This window comes from Mirounga angustirostris, unplaced genomic scaffold, assembly GCF_029215605.1.
Source record: "Mirounga angustirostris isolate CCGP_5_RB_7025 unplaced genomic scaffold, mMirAng1.0.hap1 SCAF_17, whole genome shotgun sequence".
Taxonomy (NCBI): Eukaryota; Metazoa; Chordata; class Mammalia; order Carnivora; family Phocidae; genus Mirounga; species Mirounga angustirostris.
The window spans coordinates 10,435,787-10,454,618 of record NW_026991725.1 but is presented as its reverse complement, the minus strand read 5'-3'; the positions used below and the strand labels follow the sequence as shown (position 1 = coordinate 10,454,618).

Genomic DNA, 18,832 nt, shown 5'->3' with positions numbered 1-18,832 from the left:
CAGGCTCCCTGCCCCTCTGCCTCTCTCTGCGCTCATGCTCTCTGTCTCTCTCAAATAAATAAATAAAATCTTTTAAAAAAAACAAAACTTACTACAAAGCTGCAGTATTAACATCAAGACAGATATACAGACCAGGGAAATAGGACAGAGAGGTCAAAAAGAATGAGATCTTGCCATCTGCAACAACAGCATAGACCTAGAGAGTATAACAATAAGTAAAATTAAATTAGAGAAAGACAAGTACCGTATGATTCCACGCTTGTGGAATTTAAGAAACAAAACAAATTAATTTTAAAAAGAGACAAATAGGGGCACCTGGATGGCTCACAGTCAGTTGAGCATCTGACTCTTGGTTTCAGCTCAGGTCATGATCTCATGGGTCCTGAGATCAAGCCCACATAGGGCTCCAGGCTCAGTGCAGAGTCCTCTTGAAGATTCTCTCCCTCTGCCCCTCCCCCCACTGGTGCTCTCTCACCTGAAAGCTCTCTTTAAAAATAAATAAATCAGTCCTTTTAAAAAAAGAGAGACAAATAATAAAACAGACTCTCAAATACAGAAAAGAAGCTGGTGGGTTGTCAGAGGGTAGGTGGGTGGGGGGATGGGTGAAATAGGTGAAGGGGATTAAGAGTACACTTATCATGATGAGCACTGAGTAATGTTTAGAATTGTTGAATTATATTATACACCTGAAACTAATATAACAGTGTATGTTAATTGTACTTCAATTAAAAAAAGAGAAAGCCCAGAAATAAACCCTCCCATACATGGTCAAATGATATTTGACAAGGATGCTAAGACCATTTAATGAAGGTCAGCCTTTTCAACAAATGGTGCTGGGAAAACTGGATCTCCACATACAAACAAATGAAATTGGACCTTTCCCTAACACCATATTAAAAAAATTAACGCAAAATGCATCAAGGCTTTAAATGTAAAACCTAAACCAATAAAACTCTTAGAAGAAACACAGGACAAAAGCTTCATAACATTGGATTTGGAAAAGATTTCTTGGATATGACACCAAGAGCTAGCTTAACAAAAGAAAAAATAGACAAACTGGACTTCTTGAAAATTAAAAAAAAATTGCACAGCAAAAGATTATCAACAGAGTAAAAAGGCAAACCAAAAAATAGGAGAAAATAAGTGCAAATCATGTATCTGATAAGAGATTAATAACCTAAAACTCAAACCCAATTCAAAAATGGGCAGAGGACTTAAAATGAAATTTCTCCAAAAAAGATATATGAGTGGCCAGTAAGCACGTCAATATGGTCAACATCACTAATCATTACGGAGACACAAATCAAAACTACAATAAGATACCAACCCATACCCATCAAGGCTACCATCAAAAAAAAGAGAAAAAAGTGGAGAAACTGGAACCCTTGGGGGCACCATGAGTGGGAATGTAAACTGGTACAGCCAGTAAGGAAAACAGTATGGTGGTTCCTCAAAAAATTAAAAATAGAATTACCATAAAATCCGGCAATTCCACTTTTGGATATATATGCAAAAAAACTGAATACAGGCTCTCAAAGATATATTTGTACATCCATGTTTATAGCAGTATTATTCACAATAGCTTCAACATGGAAAAAGCCAAGTGTGCACTAATGAATGAATAGGTAAGCAAAATGTGATATACACATACAATTAAATGTTATTCAGCCTTAAAATGGAAGGAAATTCTGCAATATGCTACAATGTGGATGAACCTTGAGGATATTATGCTAAGTGAAATAAGCCAGTCACAAAAAGACAAATGCTGTATAATTCTACTTACATGAGGTACTTAATCAAAATCATATAGACAGGAAGTAGAATAGTGGTTGGCAGGGGTTGGGGGAAGCAGAGAATGGGAACTATTATTTAATGGGTACAGAGGTTCAGTTTCACAAGATGAAAACTTCTGGAGGGGCTCCTGGGTGGCTCAGGCATTAAGTGTCTGCCTTTGGTTCAGGTCATGATCCCAGGGCCCTGGGATCTAGCCCTGCATCAGGCTCCCTGCTCAGTGGGAAACCTTCTTCTCCCTCTCCCACTCCCCCTGCTTGTGTTCCCTCTCTCGCTGTGTCTCTCTCAGTCAAATAAATAAATAAAAAATCTTTAAAAAAAAAAAAAAAAGAAGAAAAAAGTTTTGGAGATGGGTGGTAGTAACAGATGCACAATGTTATAGATGTATTTAATACTGAACTGTACTTTAAATGGTTAAGATGGTAAATTTTACATGTATTTTACCACAAGAAAAATTGAAGAAAGAAACACCTCACAGGTTACATATTAATTACAAAGGGGAACAGATACTTTTACAATGGAGAAATACAGTGATCACTCTAAGTGTTTATATTACCACCACTATTAGGACAAACTGACATGAGTTGCCTCCAGATGTGATGCAGTTAAGAGAGTCAAATGCTCATCTTCCATAGTAGGATATCAATAGGAAATGTCTAAAAATGAATAATCAAGAGGTAGCAAGACAATGTTATATACAGATGAAAGGGTATAGTAATAAATATACCAGCTAAAATAAAAGAAAGTGCGAAGGGGGTGAGGGAATGCTGTTTGACTGTAACAAACTCTGTAAAACAATACTTTTTAAACTATGTGCATGTATAACTTCGATGAAAATAAAAACGTAAAAAGTTCATCCTATAATGTTAAGCGAACAAAAGGTGAAGAATGGTATATAAAGTGTGCACAATTTATATTTAAAAAATTGGCAGAGGGGGATAGATGTTTGAACATGAATAAAATCTCTGATAATTACTAAGAAATTAACAACTTTAAATTTAAATCAGTATGTCTGAGAATGATTGAGAAATTATAATAAGAAATTAAGGGGCGCCTTGGTGGCTCAGTTGGTTGAGCGTCTGCCTGCAGCTCGGGTTATAATCCCAGGGTCCTAGGATCGAGCCCAGCATTGGGCTCCCTGCCTGGGGGGGAGCCTGCTACTCCCTCTCCTCCTCACCTGTGCTCTCTCGCTGTGTATCTCTCTCAAATAAATAAAATCTTTTTTTTTTTTTTTAAAGATTTTATTTATTTATTTGACAGAACACAAGCAGGGGAGCGGGAGAGGGAGAAGCAGGCTCCCCACTGAGCAGGGAGCCCGATGCGGGGCTCGATCCCGGGACCCTGGGATCATGACCTGAGCCGAAGGCAGACGCTTAACGAACTGAGCCACCCAGGTGCCCCAATAAAATCTTTAAAAAAAAATTAAAACATAGGGGCGCCTGGGTGGCTCAGTTGGTTAAGCGACTGCCTTCGGCTCAGGTCATGATCCTGGAGTCCTGGGATCGAGTCCCGCATCGGGCTCCCTGCTCGGCAGGGAGTCTGCTTCTCCCTCAGACCCTCCCCCCTCTCCTGCTCTCTCTCTCTCAAATAAATAAATACATAAAATCTTTAAAAAATAATAATAATAAAAAAAATTAAAACATATTTTTAGAAAAAGAAATTAAGAACACTGCTTGCCTCCTGTGACGGGAACTGGGCGGCTGCAAGACAAGGTTGGGGGGGAGACTGTCTTTTTATATGTTTTAAAATTTTGAACTATGTGAATGTATTACTCATGTGTTAGCAACTGAGGCTTTTCAAATAAGTTTAATAAAAAACTTTACCAAATTCCATGCCACTCTGATACCTTATCTCATATCTGCCTGAACATTTAAGTAGACAACAGGTATGTCATTCCCTTGTTAGTCTTACTGTGTAACTGACTATGAGTTACCTCCTCAATGAAGCTGGGAAAGTTATTATCCCTTCTGATTGTTTTGGATCCACCACCCCCAATAGCACACAACACTGTGTAAACACTAGGCCTTTGCAGGCTGAGTGTTCCCTAGGAATTCAAATGAACATTGGAGTTACAAAACTAGGAGACAGGAGCCATGTGCTTATTTCAAATATTATCCGCTAGAAACATTTGGAGGCTTCCAGGTAAAAAGCCATTTTGTGAATTCAAAAAGCTCTGGGATTATGAATCAATTCGTCCTCATAGTCTTTTTCTTTTTTAAAAGATTTTATTTAATTGACAGAGAGAGCACAAGCAGGGGGAGCGACAGGCAGAGAGCTAGGGAGAAGCAGGCTCCCCGCCGAGCAGGGAGCCCAATGAGGAGCTTGATCCCAGGACCTTGGGATCATGACCTCAGCCGAAGGCAGACCCTTACTTAAGCCATTGAGCCACTCAGGTGCCCCTCATCCTCATAATCTTATTTCATAGAACAGCATTCAGAAAAAGTGGGAGCCATGATTGAGGTATGTCAACAGCCTTCCAGAGTCTCAAAGATAAGAACAATATCTTCCTTGAAGAAATATTTCTTGATTTTTTTTTTTGGCCCCCCCAAGTCCCCTGGATGTATTAAGGCACTGTAGATTACATTACCTGGCAGAGACGGAGAAATTTACAGGTTAAAACAGACATTTCTAATCCTCTTGGAATTATAGCATCTTTTTTTTTAAAGATTTAATTTATTTATTTGAGAGCGAGAGCGTGCATAAGCAGAGGGGGGAAGCAGCAGAGGGAGAGGGAGAAGCAGGCTCCCTGCTAAACAGGGAGGCTGACACAGGGCTTAATCCCAGAACCCTGAGATCATGACCTAAGCCAAAGGCAGACACTTAACCGACTGAGCCACCCAGGCACCTCGGAATTACAGCATCTTATGTGGTTTTAGGGAGATAGTTTTAAGTTGCAAATAATGAAGAACTCTGAAAAATTAGTTGCCCTGTGATGCATTAGGTCAGATGATGAACTGCCTATAGCTGGAAGTCTTCAACAGGAGAATCAGATAAAATATTCTCATAATGAGTAGAAAACTTGACTAGAAAATTCCTAAGGTAGGGGTCCCTGGGTGGCTTGGTTAAGCGTCCAACTCTTGATCTCAACTCAGGTCTTGATCTCAGAGTCGTGAGTTCAAGCCCCGCGTTGGGCTCCGTATTCAGTGGGGAGTCTGCTTGGGATTCTCTCTCTCCCTTTGGCCCTCCCCAGGTGGGCGCACTTTTTCTCTCTCTAAAATAAATAAATAAGGGCGCCTGGGTGGCTCAGTTGGTTAAGCAACTGCCTTTGGCTCAGGTCATGATCCTGGAGTCCCTGGATTGAGTCCCGCATCGGGCTCCCTGCTCAGCGAGGAGCCTGCTTCTCCCTCTGACCATCCCCCCTCTCATGTACTCTCTCTTATTCTTGCTCTCTCAAATAAATAAATAAATCTTTAACAAAATAAATAAATAAATAAATAAATAAAATCTTAAAAAAAAAAAGAAATACCAATGTCTAATTCCAACAATTTTTATTTTACTTCTTTCTTCAACCAAGACTATTAGGATATTAGCTATCAAAAAAAATTTTTTTAAAGAAGGAAAAACACTAGCCCCAGACCTGTTAAACCAGTCAGTGTGACAGGTAAAAAAAAATTGTCCTAGTCATTGACTGAAAAGGAAATAGAATGTTACATAGTGATCTACACCTGAACCAGTTCACAGCATTTAAGCGAGGTCACTATCAGATGAGAGAGTTCTGATGCTGGCTTTCACAATGCCTATTCTTTGACATAACCTAGTCATTATCTCAACTGTAAATTCATTAAACCAAATGCCACCATTCCCCTATCTTTCCTTCCATTTTAAAACAGTTAAATCTTGGGCGCCTGGGTGGCTCAGTTGGTTAAGCGACTGCCTTCGGCTCAGGTCATGATCCTGGAGTCCCGGGATCGAGTCCCACATCAGGCTCCCTGCTCAGCAGGGAGTCTGCTTCTCCCTCTGACCCTCCTCCCTCTCATGCTCTCTGTCTCTCATTCTCTCTCTCGCAAATAAATAAAAATCTTAAAAAAAAACAACAACAAACAGTTAAATCTTATGCTTGATATATTTCTATTCTGCACTGGTGATTCAAAACAAAACTTGCGGGGCGCCTGGCTGGCTCAGTCGGTGAAATATGGTACTCTCGGTCTCTGGATTGTGGGTTCAAACCCCATATTGCGTGTAGAGATTACTTAAAAAAAAAATCTTTAAAAACAAAACAAAACTTCTGCAACGCAAATAAACACAGGCAGATTTATAAATTAATATTATGCCTTTGACAACTTTCATTTGGCCACTTTACAAGAGTTAATTATTCTTGGATTCACAACAGTCGTGTATAATTAGAAAAAAGGAAACTGAGGCAAGAGAAGTGGGAAGAGACTTGCTACTTTGTAGCAAGTAGGCACCCACCTGGACACTGCAGCTGCTCTCCTACTGTATAGGACCACAATACTTCCCTTAAAAGTGCCTGTCAAGAGGCGGTGGCTCAGTCGGTTAAGCATCTGCCTTGGGCTCAGGTCATGATCCCAGGGTCCTGGGATCCAGCCCCATATTGCCTCCCTGCTCAGCAGGAAGCCTGCTTCTCTGTCTCCCACTCCCCCTGTTTGGCTCTCTTTCTCTCTCTGTCAAATAAATAAATAAAATCTTAAAAAAGTGCCTGTCAAATAGCACAGAACTTCTCATCACAGGCATCCAAGGCATCCCCAACAAGAAGCAAATCAGAGAATTCCTACTCCCTGAGTAAGAAGAAACCAGGTAACCCAAGCATGCTTCTCAATCTGCACTTTGGGTTGGGGAAAAAAAGAAATGAATGAAAAGAGAGATTCAAGGGGACCAACTTCTGAGAATGAAGACCAAAGGGCGCCTGGGTGGCTCAGCTGGTTAAGCCACTGCCTTCGGCTCAGGTCATGATCCTGGAGTCCCAGGAATCCCTGCTCAGCGGGGGGTCTGCTTCTCCCTCTGACCCTCTTCCCTCTCGTGTTCTCTCTCATTCTCTCTCTCAAATAAATAAATAAAATCTTTTAAAAAAAAAAAAAGAATGACCCAATTATTAGGTTTATTCCATCACACATTGGGAAATTACAGAAACACTGCTTAAGTAGAGATAAAATCAGGAAGTCCTCGGGTCTTTTGATTTCCATCCTAAACTTAGGGCCCCAAACAAAAAATATCTGAAATTAGAGTATTTCTCCTACCTGAGTAGTTATATTCTTATGCTTCTATAAAACCCACAAGGCCTACAGAAGTCCCTGATATTTACGGCTGATTCCAAAGGTCCACTAGTGTTTACTTTCCCGTCTTCGAATCCAAAATAATGCTGGTACTGACCGAAGCAGGACCTTCACGCACATCCCTCTGAAATCATTACCTTCACATAGACTTTCCTGCGTTCTATCTCCAATACCTTATCTTGATCAGTATAGCAAACGCGAAGAGAGTAACAGGCATGTACATTGACTACGTCCCTCACAGAAAACATAATAAAATCCCAGGAGCAAGAACTGGCAAGGGACAACTCGCCTGGCCCTGGCTCCCACCACGATACAAAGACAGAGAAGCCAGGGGCTCTGCACCCCACACTTCACTCTGCGAGAGGAAGACGACTTTCAATGCAACTGGACCTAATCCTCAACATCCCTCTCCCACGTGGGTCTTCCCCCTCTGCCAAGCGTGGGGTTGGACTGAAGAGAGGTCTGGAAGGAATCAGCCCACACCAAGGTTGGGGAGGGGGATGGTGGCGAGCTCCCGGCAGACACCCCAGTCCCTCCTTAGAGGCCCTGGGCTGTACGACTCCCAGTTCCGGGGTCTGAACTCCCACCCCCTACTTCGAGACCCCAGTCCTCTCCGCGTCTCCGCAGAGGGGGAACTCAAGGGCCCAGGGCTGCGGCGAGGGCTGGGCTGCCCCGCACAGGTTGGGACGGGATGGAGCCCGGGCCGCGTGCGGGCGGAAGATGGGAGGCGGCCCCCCTCCGCGCTGCCGCGGCCCCTCCCCGGGCCCCGGCCACTCCAGGTCCCGGATCACAGGCTCTAAGGCGGCCCTCACCTCACCTCAGGGCGGAGGCGTCCGGGGTCCGGCGGCGCCGGGGAGCCCCTGCGCAGATCCGGTGCTGGGCGGGAGGAGACGCCGGCAGCTCCGGCGATGGCTGACAGGCGCGCAGCACCAGGCCGGCCCGGCACACGGGGAAGGGGCGGGGCCTCACGGGAGGCGGCCCCGCCCCCGCCCCGCCCCTGCCTCCCACCTCAGCGTGCGAGCACCATGAGGTGACTACGTCCGGGGTTACTCCCGGCCGTTCACCTCTGACCCCGCTCCCCGCTGCGGCGCGGTCTGGCGGGCCTCGAGGAGAGGCGCGGGTCCCGAGGGCCGGGCGACAGCCAATGAGAGGGCGGAGTGGGGCGGAACGACGTGAGGCGATGCCGATGGTCCGAGCGCCGCTCTGCCATTCGGGGCCCAGCGGCGAGAGGGCGGGCGGGTCCCGGGCAGTCGCAGCGCCCCGCGCTCGGCCTTCACCGCCCCCTCTGCCGGGGGCGGGGCCGGGGGCGGGGCAGCCTGCCTTCTCCTCCCCGCGGAGAGCGGGGTGAGGGAAATGGCCCCACGTGCACCTCCCAGGAGGTAGAGAGGCGCCTGGGCCGCAGAAAGTGAGGGGCCGGCAGACTTGCAGCACCGGAAGGGAGTCCAGAACCAAAGAGGACAGTGTTCTGGCCTGGAAGGACCTTATGGTTTTCAATACTAACCCCCTGAAGAGGTGGACATTGCATCCAAGAATTGCCCAGGATCACACAGGCTGGTTTCCAAGTTGGTACAGGCTAACTAACCCCTATTCTGGAACAACACAACCAGCCCCTTGGCTTGCTCAGCAGCCCCAAAGCAGCCCACCCCAAAGGGTTCTGAGGTGCAGGATCCTGAAGCACTGAGGGAAAGCCTCACTAAAGGAAGCTCAGTAAGAAGGGCAGAATGCCAATGGACAACAGTACTTTCTGCCTGCCTTGAGCAGAGAAAATAGAGGGCAGTAAATTCCCAATTTCTCAGATTGGAGCGTGCCTCCCAAACTCCATTGTGGTTACACCAAGTCATTGAACAGGAGCCAACCAATTTCTCTAGCTTTGCCAGTTACTTCATAGTAAGACATTTATGGTGGCTGCTGAAAAGTAATAGTAACAGGAAAGAGAGTATATAATACAATTATCGGGTGGAAAAGAAAGAAAATTGGAGAAAATTGCACTTCAGAACAATGGGGTGATTTTAATCCCTTACAGGAATTTAATGAAGCACCCAGAGTACTTTCCTGATCGTTACACAGGCTTGTGCTAAGGGTCTGGAGAGGTATGGTGAATGATGATTTGGTGGGAAGTTCTATGCCAGAGGGCAAAAAGTGACTAGGGTAGAAATACACACTGAGGTCAGAAATTCTTGGGCAGAAGCAGAGGCAGAAAGATGGGAAGATTGGTCAACAAGAATAATATTCACCTAGGACTCCTTATAATACCTAGCTGGTGGCTTCTCCAAGAGTTTACCAACCTACTTTAAAAGGGACTGGAAATAGAAATTTGGAAAGATTTGGAGTTTACAGAGCAGTGAACCATATTTCACAATAACTGTGTCTGTCACTGGATGCATCTGTCAATGAACAGAGGAAAGTTAGAACTTAAAGATAAATGGGCATATTGCTGGAGGGGAGGTGGGCAGGGGATAGGCTAAATGGGTGATGGGTATTAAGGAGGGCAATTGTGATGAGCACTGGGTGCTATATGTAAGTGATGAATCACTAAATTCTACTGAAACCAATATTACACTATATGTTAACTAACTAGAATTTAAATAAAAACTTGATACAAAAAATTTTTAATTTTTTGGGGGGGTGCCTGGGTGGCTCAGTCGGTTAAGTGTGTGCCTTTGGCTCAGGTCTGACCCCGGGGTCCTGGGATCAAGCCCCGTGTAGGGCTCCCTGCTCAGCGCAGAGTCTGCTTCTCCCTCTCCCTCTGCTGCAGGCGTGCTCTCTCTCTCTCTCTCTGTCAAATAAATAAATAAGATCCTTAAAAAATAATTTTTAAGGGCACCTGGGTGGCTCAGTTGGTTAAGTGACTGCCTTCGGCTCAGGTCACGATCCTGGAGTCCCTGGATCGAGTCCCGCATCGGGCTCCCTGCTCGGCAGGGAGTCTGCTTCTCCCTCTGACCCTCCCCCCTCTCATGTGCTCTCTCTCTCTCTCTCATTCTCACTCTCTCAAATAAATAAATAAAATCTTTAAAATAATAATAATAATAATAATTTTTTAAATAAAACAAACTTTAAAGATAATTGAGCAAAACGTCCTGGTTTAACAAAATGTTTGGCTTGACTGACTAGGAAAAAAAAGGCCCCAGGAAGAGGGAAGCTTTGCCTCTCCCTAATAGTGCCCTCTCAAGTTGGCATGAAGGAAAAGACTTTGGGGGCGCCTGGGTGGCTCAGCTGGTTAAGCAACTGCCTTCGGCTCAGGTCATGATCCTGGAGTCCCAGGATCGAGTCCCGCATCGGGCTCCCTGCTCAGCAGGGAGTATGCTTCTCCCTCTGACCCTCCCCCCCTCATGCTCTATCTCATTCTCTCTCTCAAATAAATAAATAAAATCTTTAAAAAAAGACTTCGGAAAGAACTAAAAATCTTGAGGCTGCCTCTTTTACTTTCCATATACCTTTCTTATTTCCTATTAAATAATAGGAACTTTGCCCCAAGAGTGTTTCTTAGTGGTGTTGCTGTTTATCAGCTTTAGGAGCATGGCAAAACCAGGGGGTTTCTCTCAGAAACTGTCCTTATGTGAAACTTCAGCAAGCCCTTACTCTGCTTTTGTCTTCACTGAATATTTGAAGTAATTGAGCCCCAAAAAGAACCAGACAAAGCAAGGCCTGATGAAAGAACTACAGTGGAAGAAAACCAAGGATGAGTTAGAACGTCCCCAAACCACTTATATAAAATCTAGTGATTATCCAATGTTAAGAAGAATGGGCAGAGAACTATGTCTTTAAAACAGTACATCTACAATTTCAACAGCTCCTCAGTGCTGTGTTGTTTGGTACATGCCACAACCTGCCCATCTCTAGTACAGGCTCGTCTGTACTCTTCTGAGTTCTTGCCACACAAGCCAATACCTCTGTAAGAAGCGGAGGAGGAGAGCCAGAGGGTGGAGAGAACTTACTGTACAAGACTAACAGGTGGAAGGGAAGAGAGTGAATGGAGTGGCACACTTCTAGAAGCTGAAACTAGATGGCTATAATGGGCTGAATTGTATTCCAAAATTCATATGTTGAAGTCCTAAGCCCCATTACCTCAAAATGTGAGTGTATTTGGGGATAGGATCTTTAAGGAGGAAATTAAAATGTAAAATGGGGTCATTAAGGTGGGCCCTCATTCCAAATGACTTGCATCCTTATAAGAAGAGGAGATCAGGACACAAGGACAGAGGGAAGACCATCTGTGAATCACAGTTGATGAAGCACTTACCAGGACTGTGGCTCTTATGCTGGAGATGGGCATCTACAAGCCAAAGAGAGAAGCCTCAGAAGAGACCAACCCTGCAGACACCTTGATCTCGGACTTACAGCCTCCAGAACTGTGAAGAAATAAATTTCTGTTGTTTAAGCCACCCAGTTTGTGGTACTTTATTATGGCAGCCCTAGAAAACGAATACAAGTTCCCAAATACCAAACAGCGTCCAGGTCTTTTAGGAAGGTTATATGAAGGTATCAGGGATTAATCCTGAGCCTTCCAGCTACTTTCCAACCTTAAAGATGGTTTCTCACCCTACTGTAGGTAAAGTAAGAAGACTCCCGAGCAGTCTCTGTCTTTAAGGTGATTACAATCTAGTTAGGAAGACAAACCTAAACACCAAAACAGCGTCTATGTATTGCTCCTTAGCCATGTGGATTTTACAAAAGCCATAGATGGGAGAGGATAAATTCTCAAATATGAGTAAGCCTTGAAATACATAAACAGTATGTGTGTCAACGTCCAAGCCATTTTGGCACCTTATTGTCCATTCTATTTTAGCGTAGGGCAGTGTTTCTTAATGTTCCATTGACCACCTGAAATAGAATCACTAGGTGCTTGTTAAAAATTCAGATTCCTAGCCCCACCGCAGACTTTCTAAAGTAGCAATTATTCACCCTGAAGTTTGAGAACAATAGTTTAGGGCTTATCATTATTGTTCCCTCTTTGTTCCAGTGTCTCTGTTAAACAGCAATGCCTCCTACACTTGAACTTCTAAGACAGGAAAGTCTCAGGTCAGGCCAGAGTTAAACCAAGGGAGGAAAGAAAAGTGCCTTAATAGGAAACGGAATCGTGAAGAGCCCCCTGTCCCGGTGGTTGGCCATGGTTCCAAATTCCTTAGGTAGCAAGGTCGGTGATCAACCTTTACAATAGAGGCTAGAGGAAACACTGGGATGTTATTTCCCACTGGCCTCCGGGATATAACATATACTCTAACCTGGCTTCTAGTTCTTGCCATGCCTATTCTTACCTTGGTGATGCTAGCAAACTCGTTCTTCCTCCCTCCTATTTTCTGAATCCTTCCAGTCCTTGGAAGTCCCATTTTCTCTAAGAAGATCTCTTTTACTTCTCCAATTTCCACTAATTATCTCTCCTCTGAATTCTTGTACCAATCTGGTCACCACCACACGGCTCAGCATTTATTAGGCTATCATTTTGTGTGTGTGTGTTGGTTTTAGCTCGCCAACTGAATTTTAATAATCTTAAAGGCAGAGAGCATTTCTTAGAGATTGGTACTCCCCTCTGTAGCTCTTAGAGTACAGATATTAGTAAGTGCTTCACTGACTGAAATAAAGATTAGCTCTGTACCTGAGAGGCCACTCTGCTCCTGATGTCTGCTTATCCGTCTTCATGTCACCTCTGGGAGGCAAAGACACCAGTAGGATATTTGGCTGCTTTATAGATGGACAGACTTCATCAAGAAAGTCAGTGCCTTGACCAGAATTGTGGCTCCAGTTGTGAGATAAGGGGAAGACATGAAGGCCTTATCTGAACACTATGCTTCTTTGCTCTAGTCAGCCATTCAGGTCTCTCCAGAGTTAAGTGCCTGAGGGAACTTCACACCGTAGTGTCCGAAACTGTCCTCAAGGAAGCCACATTATAAGTCTGGTCCTAATGATGAAAGGTAGGATTACAAAATGAAGGACATAGTTCATAGTGCAGACTCACCACAATGTTTTCACATGGACACTTGGGTTTTTACATGGGTACTTAGGTTTTCACAAGGCATTTCAGTTCTCCCTCCCTCCTTGTTACTTAATCCCGAATACCTAGTCCCTATCCATATTTGGTGGTTACCTAATCTTAGCTGCTTCTTCCACAACACCTCCAAGATCTTTTTTTTTTTTAATCTTTTTAAGTTCTACACACCTCACAACTAAACAGCTAAAGAACGTTTAAAGGGCCCTTTTATCTAAGGGGAGGAAAATGGACAAGATGACTCATTTAGGTCTTGCCCAATGCTGGGATTTTGACATTTTATATTGATCAGCTTTACTTTTCTCATCTCTGACCTCACTCTCCTGCAAACCAATGAAAATGTTCCTGATGAGTTTACTTTCTACTCCTGTCCTCACCTTCTCTTCAGACTTCTCCAGTGTCTCCATTACTCTTTACATATCAGACTCAGCTTTTTCCTGCTACATGTTTAGGCCCCCACCTATCTACCCCAAATACCCTCACTCTCCACTGTATTATTCTGTATGCAACACAATAAATAATAAAATACAACATTAGTAACTTTTATCAAGGCTCTCCTTTCAAGGAAAAGTGAGCTATCACTCAACTTCCTCTCATCCTTTTCTTCAGTCTTAAAGTTTTCCTATATCATAACTTGGATCAGAAGATTTCACAATATTCCTGTCCTTTCTTACTCTCACCTCTAGTCAACACATCAGACCAGCAGGTAGAAAGCCAAGTCCCCAACACAAGCCTTGCTCATCAGTGGACCTGCTGTCTTGGCGATGGGCTGAATTTTCTTAATGAAAATGAAAAGGAAGAAAGAAGAATAAGGGAAACCAAAAATGAATGAAAATAAAATGTAGTTTAAATCAATGAATGGGGGGCACCTGGGGAGCTCAGTCAGTTGAGTGGCCGACTCTTGATTTCTGGTCAGGTCATGATCTCAGGGTCCTGGGATCGAGCCCTGCATCAGGCTCTACACTCAGTGGGGAGTCAGCATGGGATTCTCTCTCCCTCTCCCTCTGCCCCTCCCCGCTCTCTAAAATAAATAAATAAATAAAATTTTAAATCTTTTTTAAAAAATAAATCAATCAGTGAATGAGATGGCCATAATAAATTGAACAGCATAGTTTTGGGGGTCAATATAGGCAAGCAGAAATGAGATGAGCTGATTCTGAGAACTGGCAATCTAAGTCAAAACACCTCAAGAGCAGCAGGGACTTGTTCTATATTGTAAAGTGCTTGAGCTCTTTAATTAGATAGACCAGGCTTTAAATCTTGACTCTGTCAATAATTAGCTCTGTGACCTTGAGCAAATGACCCCTTTTCTGAGCCTCAGTTTCCTTGTCTATAAAACTGAGGTATAATAGCTACCTTGGAAGGTTGTGTTTTGGATGAAATGTTATAACCAAAATGTAAAGTCTCTAACACAGAGCTTGGAACATAACAAGCACACTGAAAATATCACTTCCTCTTTGCCTTCTGTGCCCCCTTCCATCTCCTACAAGTGCTCAGTACAAGAACAAAATATCCTATGGATGCTCACTTCATTCAGGAATGATTATGTTATTAAATTCACCACCCCATGGGGCGCCTGGGTGGCTCAGTCGTTAAGCGTCTGCCTTCGGCTCAGGTCATGATCCCAGGGTCCTGGGATCGAGCCCCACATCGGGCTCCCTGCTCCATGGGAAGCCTGCTTCTCCCTCTCCCACTCCCCTGCTTGTGTTCCCTCTCTCGCTGTGTGTCTTTCAAAAAAAGAAAAAGATCTTTAAAAAAAAAAAAATGCACCACCCCACTCACCCGAGCGATTATGTTATTAAATTCACCACCCCACTCACCCAAGGCCAATATTCCCAGTGTAACAGAGCATGTGCTCAGAGACCTAGAGATTATTTGAATCCTTTACCCTCATTTGGGTGGAGCAAGTAAACAGGAGAAGTGACTGTGGCCTGGGCTTCTGAAAACTAACCAATATTTCAGGGTTGGCACTCTGAGCCCTGTTCAGTCCCATGGTTGTACCGCACTGAAAAGGCTCTTTGGCCTCTTTCTCAAGGACATGGGACAACAGGAACTTTCATATATTGCAGATAGAAGTGTAAATGGGGACAACCTCTTAGAAAAGAGTTTGGCATTAATTAGTAAAGCTGAATATCCCCTGTCTACCCTATAACCCAGCTCCCATTGCTGAATTTATACTCTGGAGAAACTTTCATATGTGCCCAGGAACATTGTTCATTATGGCCCCAATCTGGAAAAAACCCCATGTGTCTCAGCAGTAGAATGGGTACATAGATTGTGAGGCATTCATACAATGGAGTATTGCAAAACAATGAGAATGAACAAACTGTTGCTACATGAAATACGGATTAATTTTACAAATATAATGTTGAGCAAAAATTCCAGACAAAAAGTATGTTTCCTGTTATATAAAGTTCAAAAATAGGCAAAACTCATCTGTGGCAGTAGAAGTCTGGATAACGATTACTCCTGATGGTAGGTAGCAATCGGGAGAAGTCACAAAGAGAGGTATATCCATTTTGTGTTGTACATAATAAAAGAATGATTCCATTTACTTAAGTTCAAAAGCAGGCAAAAATAAAAAAGCCTATTTTTAGTGATCTATATACCAGATAGTTCACTATTTTTAAAAAGCATGGGTAAATAATGGGAAAGAAGTGTGATCAGAAGATAAACAGCTTCTACGACACTGGCAATGTTCAATTTCATCATTAGGCTGATGGCTACATAGTGTTCCCATTATTATTACTGTTACTATTATTAAAACTATACTTATGTTCTATATACTCTTCTATATGTATGATACGTTCCATAATAAAAGAATTTAAAATAAACCAAACCAACCAACCCCAAATGTACCTTTATAAGAAAGAAAAGCAGAGCATGACATTAAGATAATAATTTTAGAGCTGTAAGAGGCCTTCAAAATCATCTTGTCTGCCTGGGGTGCCTGGGTGGCTTAGTCGGTTAAGCGGCTGCCTTCGGCTCAGGTCATGATCCTGGGGTCCTGGGATGGAGCCCCACGTCTGGCTCCCTGCTCGGTGGAGAGCCTGCTTCTCCCTCTCCCTCTGCCTGCCACTCTGCCCACTTGTACTCTCTCTCTGTCAAATAAATAAATAAAATCTTTAAAAAAACAAACAGAATCATCTTGTCTAACCATCTCAAGAAACTGAAATAGAGGCCAGAGAAGTTAAGTGACTTACTCAAAGGGATTCAGTCAATTACAGAGCCTAATCCAGAACCTAGGTAAACCTCCTGGCTTCTTGTCAAGTGCTCCTCCCACAGACCCACCCTGATTGATCCATCCAGTCCTAGTTTCCAGTTATCTTCCAGAGTCACATTTCTCATCTACACATATCAGAAAACTAACCTATGTTATAGTGCTTTTTTTTTCCCCTCCTAAATTAGAAATCTTTGCTGTGGGGAAAGGAGATCAGGAGAGATAATCCTCTCCTCTACAAATACTCTAAACACTTCGAAAACCAGTCAAAATATCTAGTGGTACAGAAAGAGACCCAGATATGTTGCCTTGTTAATGCAGCTCTCTTGCTTCTCTGTATCCCACAGTATAGCTACCCCCCATGCAGGCTGACTTTTAGGCCTTTGAGACACAAAGGAAAAGGGAAGGGTCTGGAAATTGATAAAAGAAAACTCTTCCGCTTTGTCCAAGCACAAGGTTTCCTTTGGGAAGAGTGAGCTCTTCTGCCACCTTGTGACACAGAATGACAATAGCAAGCCCTAGATTCTTTCCTACCCCGGCTCCAAGGGGGCAGCACTGTTAAGTGGCATCTAAGAAGGACCTCATCTACAGAATATTTCAAACAGACAGACGGGATGGGGGTGGGGTGGGGGAGTTTCTGATATCATAAGGGAGCAGAGAATCATGTAATCATGTGAAGGAAATAGTAAGCAAAAATCATGAAAGGAAAGGCAATGGAGCCCTTTATTCTGCCCTAACCACCTGCCCTGCTAAGAGAATCAGGCAATTGCCCCAGGGAAAAAGGAAATAAGACGGTCAATAAAGATCTGAGGTACTTATGGTTCCCTCCACTCAGTGGCCTTGCTTCTCTGTTCCTTTCCACAGCAAAACACCTTGAAAAAGTGATGTATGCTTTTTCACCTCCAATTTCCTCTCAGCCCTCTCCTGCTTCTGCCACTCTGCTAGAACTGCAGTCACAAAACTGTCAAACCCACCGGTACTGTCTTTATTCTACACAACCTCTCTGCACTTAACCACCTGATTCCTTCCTTGCAAGACTCTTCTTTACTGGCTTCTCTGCCATCCACTCTCCTGGTTTTCTTAGCTCAGCTGTCACCTCCTCAGAGAAGTCTGTCCTAACCACTGTAAATGTAACCTCTGCTGGTAGTCCTTCACCTCATCACCTGTTTGCTGCTTTACAACTATCACAACCTCTAATTATCTTGTATTTGCATTCGTGTATTATCACTAGCCCTCTGCACTATTGTCTCTCCAACTGCATTTATTGTCTGCTTCCCATCATTTCGTGTGAACACAGACTTAGTCTGGCTCACTGCTAAAACAGTGGCCGGCACACAGTAGGCCCACCATACTTGTTGAACGAAAGGGTGAAAGGCACTGTGGCTGAATGCTCAGCCCTTCTTCCACATTTCAGGCAGCACGTTGTCCTCTGGTGACATCTCTTTCCATTCTGTTTCCCCATCAAGACTTCCCCTGAATTCAATTTAGCCAGATTTCAACCTGAATTAAAAATGCCAGGAAACAGGGTAATATTTAAATTATGATCTGACTCCGATCTCATGAACTCCTTCATGGAAAATCCCTTACCTCAAGCTCCCTTCACATCATTATCAGAGTGTCAGGCTCCAAGACCTTCTTATGCATAGCCAGACCTATGGTGGCTCCAGTGAAGAAAATTTACAGTGAGTAGAAAGACTGCAGAGGCTCATGACTTCGGCAGAGGATCTGCGTAGATCTTCATTTCTGCTGTATGAGCCTCCTAGCTATGCTATCACAAAGTCTACGGAGTATTACACTAGATGTAAACTCTTTGCTAAAAGTTAGAAAACTCTACAACAATGGTTATCTGTCTAGGAAAACCTTCCCAAACTGCAGATGGTAGCACTTACCTAGTGCAATAGTCATGGCAATGTGGTCTATTCATGGGTGTGAAAATGTGCAAAACTAGGTAGATGCGCCTACGCTAACATGAGTTTATGTGTACAACTGTGAATGAATTCTAGAGATTATTTGGTTGGAATTCTCCAGTTATAGAGGAGAAAACGGAGATTCAGAGAAGTCAAGCAATTTTCTCAAGGTGATATTAATAACAGGGCTTATGCTAAAACTCAAGTCTACCAAGTTCTTAGTCCAGTGCTCTCTCCAGTGTAGTTCACTAACTCATTCAGTCCTAGTTTCCTGCTCTATTCTTTTTTTTAAAAAAAAGATTTTATTTATTTATTTGTCAGAGAGAGAGAGCACAAGTAGGGGGAGCAGCAGGTAGAGGGAGAAGCAGGCTCGCCAAGCAAAGAGCCCAATGCGGGGCTCGATCCCAGGACCCTGGGATCATGACCTGAGCCGAAGGTAGACGCTTAACCGACTGAGTCACCCAGGCGTCCCCCCACTCTATTCTTCAATCGTTTTCCTTAAGAGAAATCTCCACATCTCTTTGTGTCAGTGTATAAATCTATGTGCCCATGTAGTGAGCATGCATGTGAATGTCTCCATGTCCATGTGCAAGTATTTGTAAAGCATATCACTGGGTGTTTATGTCCTTTCTTCTAGGGAAACCTCTAGGTAATTACAGTTCCTTATGTCGGCACCAGCTATGAAGTCAGAGGAAGACTT

General features: G+C 43.6%; 1 protein-coding gene across 19 annotated transcripts in view; it reads right to left on the bottom strand.

Annotated features, from left to right (window-relative positions):
• The window catches only part of ACACA (acetyl-CoA carboxylase alpha), a 283,601-nt gene that overhangs the window by 234,858 nt on the left and 29,911 nt on the right, over nucleotides 1–18,832 (bottom strand). For 4 of the 19 annotated variants that reach the window (XM_064582785.1, XM_064582790.1, XM_064582789.1 and 1 more), the window contains exon 2: nucleotides 11,263–11,371. The exons of 4 other annotated variants lie outside the window; for them this stretch is intronic. The gene's annotated coding sequence lies outside the window, so the exon portion shown is untranslated. Of the gene's footprint in view, nucleotides 1–7,839; nucleotides 8,224–11,262; nucleotides 11,372–12,615; nucleotides 12,919–13,685; nucleotides 13,748–18,832 lie in introns of those variants that run through there. 11 more of the 19 variants (XM_064582783.1, XM_064582786.1, XM_064582787.1 and 8 more) reach the window with 8 other exon arrangements.